Below are 8331 nucleotides of genomic sequence, written 5' to 3'. Positions count from 1 at the left end.
GAGAGATGTGAGGGGGAAAATTAAAGATGTGATTGGGAAAATGAGAGGCGTGATGGGAAAATCAGAGAAGTGACGTGCTATAACTAACCACAGATATTTACTATGCCCAGGCAACGCCGGGCTCTTCAGCTAGTCTACTATATAAAGCTGAATGTGTGTATGTGTGTGTGTATGTGTTTGTGTGTGTATGTCCGGGATTGGCATCTGCACCGTTGCAGCTACAGCCACAAAATTTTGCACAGTCACACATCTGGACCCCGAGAGCGTCATAGGCTATATTGTGAGGCGAAATTTTAACCCCGCGCGTTCCAATTCACCAAACAATTTTGCCCCTATCTACATAATGGGGAAAAAAGTGAAAGGAAAAGTGTTGGAAGCGTCGCAGCTACAGCAACAAAATTTTGCACAGTCACACGTCTGGATCCTGAGAGCGTCATAGGCTACGTTGTGAGGTGAAATTTTAACCCCGCACTTTCCAATTCACCAAACAATTTTGCCCCTATCTACATAATGGGGAAAAAAGTGAAAGGAAAAGTGTTGGAGGCGTCGCAGCTACAGAAACAAAATTTTGCACAGTCACACGTCTGGACCCTGAGAGCGTCATAGGCTATGTTGTGAGGTGAAATTTTAACCCCGCGCTTTCCAATTCACCAAACTCTTTTTCCCCTATCTACATAATGGGGAAAAGTGAAAGGAAAAGTGTTGGAGGCAAATTGACAGCTGCCAGATGTGAACAAGGGGGACTTAAAGGGAACCTGTCACCTGAATTTGGCGGGACTGGTTTTGGGTCATATGGGTGGAGTTTTCGGGTGTTTGATTCACCCTTTCCTTACCTGTTGGCTGCATGCTGGCTGCAATATTGGATTGAAGTTCATTCTCTGTCCTCCGTAGTACATGCCTGCGCAGGGTAATCTTGCCTTGCGCAGGCGTGTACTATGGAGGACAGAGAATGAACTTCAATCCAATATTGCAGTCAGCATGCAGCCAGCGGGTAAGGAAAGGGTGAATCAAACACCCGAAAACTCCACCCATATGACCCAAAACCTGTCCCGCCAAATTCAGGTGACAGGTTCCCTTTAAAGAATGAGAGCGATGGCGCCAAAGAGTATATACCGATCAGTTGCTAAGGTGGGGCCCCGACATGAGATACTCACCACACATGGGGATATGAACACACACACACAAAATGCGCCACACACTACCACGTGCTTGAACACATATACCACCCTCAGCACACATTTCACCACACATACACCAACCTCGCCACATAAAAGTCGAAACACAAAAGTCGCTGCTCAAAACTCACCACGCGCAAAACTCGCCACATGCAAAAACTAGGCTCAGGCAAAACTCGCCACAAGTGCAAAACTCACCTCATGGAAAACTCGCCACACGCAAAACTTGCACACGCGGAAAAATTGCCACATGCACAAAATTTGCAACACATGCAAAAGTTGCCTCACACAAAACTTGCACATACTCAAAAGGCACCAGACATAAAACTCACCACGCGCAAAACGCGCCATGCGCAAAACTTGCTGCACACAACTTGCTACACTAACCAGTCACATGCAACTCGACACACAAAAAGTTGCTGCACGCATGTTGCCACACAAAACTCATCTCACAAAAGTCGATACATGCATGTCACCACACACAACTCAACACACACAACTTGACAGACGAAACTCGCCCTAAAACACACACAAGTCTGGTATTAGCCTTCAAAAATAAAAATCTGATTAATAAGCAAACAAACTACAAGAGCAACAAATGTACCATATAGGAAATACAGCAGCTGTCAGTCACATGACCTGTCTATTATGTGTATGTGTGAGCTAATATATACTGCCAGGGGGATGGCTTCCTGTTGGCTGGGGATTTATCAGGCTGCCAATTTATCTTACAAATACTGAGGTAAAAATACTGAGCAGATAATGTGTTAACGAGGTTTAATACAGGAGATCACACAGATATATACTATATACAGGGGAGATGACACACAGATATATACTATATACAGGAGAGATAACACACAGGTATATACTATATAGAGGAGGAGATGACATACAGGTACATACTATATACAGGAGGAGATGACATACAGGTATATACTAAATGCAGGAGGAGATGACACAGGTATATACTATATACAGGAGCAGATTACCTACAGGTATATACTATATACAGGAGGAGATGACATACAGGTATATACTATATATAGGAGGAGATGACATACAGGTATATACTATATATAGGAGGAGATGACATACAGGTATATACTATATACAGGGGAGATGACACACAGCAGGTATATACTATATACAGGGGAGATGACATACAGGTATATACTATATACAGGAGATGACATACAGGTGGATACTATATATAAGGGAGATTACAAACATGTATATACTGAGGTGAAAATGAGAGGTGTGAGGTGAAAATGAAAAGGTGTGAGTGCAAAATGAGAGGAGTGAGGGAAAATAGTGGAGTGATAGGAAAATGACAGATGTGAGGTCGAAATGACAAGTGTTAGGGGGGAATGAGAGGAGTGAGGGAGAAAATGAGAGGTGTGAGGGAGAAAATGAGAGATGTGAGGGGAAAAATGAGAGGCGTGATGGGAAAATAAGAGAAGTGACGTGCTATAACTAACCACAGATATTTACTTTGCCCAGGCAACGCCGGGCTCTTCAGCTAGTCTACTATATAAAGCTGAATGTGTGTGTGTGTGTGTGTGTGTGTGTGTGTGTATGTGTGTGTGTATGTCCGGGATTGACATCTGCACCGTAGCAGCTACAGCCACAAAATTTTGCACAGTCACACGTCTGGACCCCGAGAGCGTCATAGGCTATATTGTGAGGCGAAATTTTAACCCCGCGCGTTCCAATTCACCAAACAATTTTGCCCCTATCTACATAATGGGGAAAAAGTGAAAGGAAAAGTGTTGGAGGCGTCGCAGCTACAGCCTCAAAATTTTGCACAGTCACATGTCTGGACCCCGAGAGCGTCATAGGCTATATTGTGAGGCGAAATTTTAACCCCGCGCGTTCCAATTCACCAAACAATTTTGCCCCTATCTACATAATGGGAAAAAAGTGAAAGGAAAAGTGTTGGAAGCGTCGCAGCTACAGCAACTAAATTTTGCACAGTCACACGTCTGGACCCTGAGAGGGTCATAGGCTACGTTGTGAGGTGAAATTTTAACCCCGCGCGTTCCAATTCACCAAACAATTTTGCCCCTATCTACATAATGGGGAAAAAGTGAAAGGAAAAGTGTTGAAGGCGTCGCAGCTACAGCCACAAAATTTTGCACAGTCACATGTCTGGACCCCGAGAGCGTCATAGGCTATATTGTGAGGCGAAATTTTAACCCCACGCGTTCCAATTCACCAAACAATTTTGCCCCTATCTACATAATGTGGAAAAAAGTGAAAGGAAAAGTGTTGGAAGCGTCGCAGCTACAGCAACAAAATTTTGCAGTCACAAGTCTGGACCCCGAGAGCGTCATAGGCTATGTTGTGAGGTGAAATATTAACCCCGCGCTTTCCAATTCACCAAACAATTTTGCCCCTATCTACATAATGGGGAAAAAAGTGAAAGGAAAAGTGTTGGAGGCGTCGCAGCTACAGAAACAAAATTTTGCACAGTCACACATCGGGACCCTGAGAGCGTCATAGGCTTCGTTGTGAGGTGAAATTTTAACCCCGCGCGTTCCAATTCACCAAACAATTTTGCCCCTATCTACATAATGGGGAAAAAGTGAAAGGAAAAGTGTTGGAGGTGTCGCAGCTACAGAAACAAAATTTTGCACAGTCACACATCGGGACCCTGAGAGCGTCATAGGCTTCGTTGTGAGGTGAAATTTTAACCCCGCGCGTTCCAATTCACCAAACAATTTTGCCCCTATCTACATAATGGGGAAAAAGTGAAAGGAAAAGTGTTGGAAGCGTCGCAGCTACAGCAACAAAATTTTGCACAGTCACACGTCTGGACCCCGAGAGCGTCATAGGCTATGTTGTGAGGTGAAATTTTAACCCCGCGCTTTCCAATTCACCAAACAATTTTGCCCCTATCTACATAATGGGGAAAAATGAAAGGAAAAGTGTAGGAGGCAAATTGACAGCTGCCAGATGTGAACATGGGGGACTTAAAGAATGAGAGCGATGGCACCAAAGAGTATATACCGTACAGTTGCTAAGGTGGAGCCTCGACATGGGATACTCACCTCACACGGGGATATGAACACACACAAAATGCGCCACACACTACCACGTGCTTGAACATATATTACCCTCAGCACACATTTCACCACAAATACACCAACCTCGCCACATAAAAGTCAAAACACAAAAGTCGCCACTCAAAACTCGCCACGCGCAGAACTCGCCACATGCAAAAACTAGGCTCTTGCAAAACTCGCCACAAGTGCAAAATTCTCCTCATGAAAAACTCGCCACACGCAAAACTTGCACACGCGGAAAAATTGCCACATGCACAAAAGTTGCAACACATGCAAAAGTTGCCTCACACAAAACTTGCACATACTCAAAAGGCACCACACATAATAGTCGCAACGCGCAAAACTCGCCATGCGCAAAAATTGCTGCACACAACTTGCTACACTAACCTGTCACATGCAACTCGACACACAAAAAGTTGCTACACGAATGTTGCTACACAAAACTCATCTCACAAAAGTTGCTACATGCATGTCGCCACACGCAACTCAACACACACAACTTGACAAACGAAACTCGCCCTAAAACACACACAAGTCTGGTATTATCCTTCAAAAATAAAAATCTGATTAATAAGCAGACAAACTACAACAATTGCACCATATAGGAAATACGGCAGCTGTCAGTCACATGACCTGTCTATTATGTGTATGTGTGAGCTAATATATACTGCCAGGGGGAGGGCTTCCTGTTGGGTGGGGATTTATCAGGCTGCCAATTTAGCTTACAAATACTGAGGTAAAAATACTGAGCAAATAACGTGTGAACGAGATCTAATACAGGAGGAGATGACACACAGGTATATTCTATATACAGGGGAGATGACACACAGATGTATACTATATACAGGAGAGATGACACACAGGTATATACTATATAGAGGAGGAGATGACATATAGGTACATATATATACAGGAGGAGATGACATACAGGTATATACTATATACAGGAGGAGATGACATACAGGTATATGCTATATATAGAAGATGACATGCAGGTATATACTATATGCAGGAGGAGATGACACTCAGATATATACTATATACAGGGGAGATGACACACAGGTATATACTATATACAGGAGGAGATGACATACAGGTATATGCTATATATAGAAGATGACATGCAGGTATATACTATATGCAGGAGGAGATGACACTCAGATATATACTATATACAGGGGAGATGACACAGGTATATGCTATATACAGGAGGAGATGACATACAGGTATATACTATATATAGAAGGAGATGACATTCAGGTATATACTATATATAAGGGAGATGACACACAGCAGGTATATACTATATACAGGGGAGATGACATACAGGTATATACTATATACAGGAGATGACATACAGATGTATACTATATATAAGGGAGATGACAAACATGTATATACTGAGGTGATGAGGTGAAAATGAGAGGTGTGAGGTGAAAATGAAAAGGAGTGAGTGCAAAATGAGAGGAGTGAGGAAAAATAGTGAAGTGATCAGAAAATGACAGATGTGAGGTTGAAATGACAAGTGTTAGGGGGGAATGAGAGGAGTGAGGGAGAAAATGAGAGGTGTGAGGGAGAAAATGAGAGATGTGAGGGGGGAAATGAAAGATGTGATTGGGAAAATGAGAGGCGTGATGGGAAAATAAGACAAGTGAGGTGCTATAACTAACCACAGATATTTACTATGCCCAGGCAACGCCGGGCTCTTCAGCTAGTCTACTATATAAAGCTGAATGTGTGTGTGTATGTGTGTGTGTGTGTGTATGTGTGTATGTCCGGGATTGGCATCTGCACCGTCACAGCTACAGCCACAAAATTTTGCACAGTCACACGTCTGGACCCCGAGAGCGTCATAGGCTATGTTGTGAAGCGAAATTTTAACCCCGTGCGTTCCAATTCACCAAACAATTTTGCCCCTATCTACATAATGGGGAAAAAAGTGAAAGGAAAAGTGTTGGAGGCGTCGCAGCTACAGCCACAAAATTTTACACAGTCACACGTCTGGACCCTGAGAGCGTCATAGGCTATGTTGTGAGGAGAAATTTTAACCCCGAGCTTTCCAATTCTCCAAACAATTTTGCCCCTATCTACATAATGGGGAAAAAGTGAAAGGAAAAGTGTTGGAGGCGTCGCAGCTACAGCCACAAAATTTTGCACAGTCACACGTCTGGACCCCGAGAGCGTCATAGGCTATGTTGTGAGGTGAAATTTTTACCCCACGCTTTCCAATTCACCAAACAATTTTGCCCCTATCTACATAATGGGGAAAAAGTGAAAGGAAAAGTGTTGGAGGCAAATTGACAGCTGCCAGATGTGAACAAGGGGGACTTAAAGTGTGAGAGCGATGGCGCCAAAGAGTATATACCGTACAGTTGCTAAGCTGGGGCCCCGACATGGGATACACACCACACACGGGGATATGAACACACACACAAAATGCGCTACACACTACCACGTGCTTGAACACATATTACCCTCAGCACACATTTCACCACACATACACCAACCTCGCCACATAAAAGTCGAAACACAAAAGTCGCCGCTCAAAACTCGCCACGCGCAAAACTCGCCACAAGTGCAAAACTCACCTCATGGAAAACTCGCCACACGCAAAACTTGCACACGCGGAAAAATTGCCACATGCACAAAAGTTGCAACACATGCAAAAGTTGTCTCACACAAAACTTGAACATACTCAAAAGGCACCACACATAAAACTCGCCATGCACACAACTTGCTACACTAACCTGTCACATGCAACTCGACACACAAAAAGTTGCTATACGCATGTTGCCACACAAAACTCATCTCACAAAAGTCGCTACATGCATGTCGCCACACGCAACTCAACACACACAACTTGAGAAACGAAACTCGCCCTAAAACACACACAAGTCTGGTATTATCCTTCAAAAATAATAATCTGATTAATAAGCAGATAAACTACAAGAGCAACAAATGTACCATATAGGAAATACGGCAGCTGTCAGTCACATGACCTGTCTATTATGTGTATGTGTGAGCTAATATATACTGCCAGGGGGAGGGCTTCCTGTTGGCTGGGGATTTATCAGGCTGCCAATTTAGCTTACAAATACTGAGGTAAAAATACTGAGAAAATAACGTGTGAACGAGGTCTAATACAAGAGGAGATGACACACAGGTATACAGGTATATACTATATACAGGGGAGATGACACACAGATATATACTATATACAGGAGAGATGACACACAGGTATATACTACATAGAGGAGGAGATGACATACAGGTACATACAGGAGGAGATGACATACAGGTATATACTATATACAGGAGGAGATGACACACAGGTATATACTATATACAGGAGCAGATGACCTACAGGTATATACTATATACAAGAGGAGATGACATACAGGTATATGCTATATATAGAAGATGACATACAGGTATATACTATATTCAGGAGGAGATGACACACAGATATATACTATATACAGGGGAGATGACACACAGGTATATACTATATACAGGAGGAGATGACATACAGGTATATACTATATATAGAAGATGACATACAGGTATATACTATATATAGGAGGAGATGACATACAGGTTTATACTATATACAGGGGAGATGACACACAGCAGGTATATACTATATACAGGGGAGATGACATACAGGTATATACTATATACAGGAGATGACATACAGGTGTATACTATATATAAGGGAGATGACAAACATGCATATACTGAGGTGAAAATGAGAGGTGTGAGGTGAAAATGAAAAGGTGTGAGTGCAAAATGAGAGGAGTGAGGGAAAAAAGTGGAGTGATCGGAAAATGACAGATGTGAGGTCGAAATGACAAGTGTTAGGGGGGAATGAGAGGAGTGAGGGAGAAAATGAGAGATGTGAGGGGGAAAATGAGAGATGTGATGGGAAAAATGAGAGATATGAGGGGGAAAATGAAAGATGTGATTGGGAAAATGAGAGGCGTGATGGGAAAATAAGAGACATGAGGTGCTATAACTAACCACAGATATTTACTATGCCCAGGCAACGGCGGGCTCTTCAGCTAGTCCATTTATATAAATAAACATTT

Source organism: Ranitomeya imitator, chromosome 1 (genome assembly GCF_032444005.1).
Source record: "Ranitomeya imitator isolate aRanImi1 chromosome 1, aRanImi1.pri, whole genome shotgun sequence".
NCBI lineage: Eukaryota > Metazoa > Chordata > Amphibia > Anura > Dendrobatidae > Ranitomeya > Ranitomeya imitator.
The sequence above is the reverse complement of the archived record's forward strand: the minus strand, read 5'-3'. Positions refer to the sequence as shown.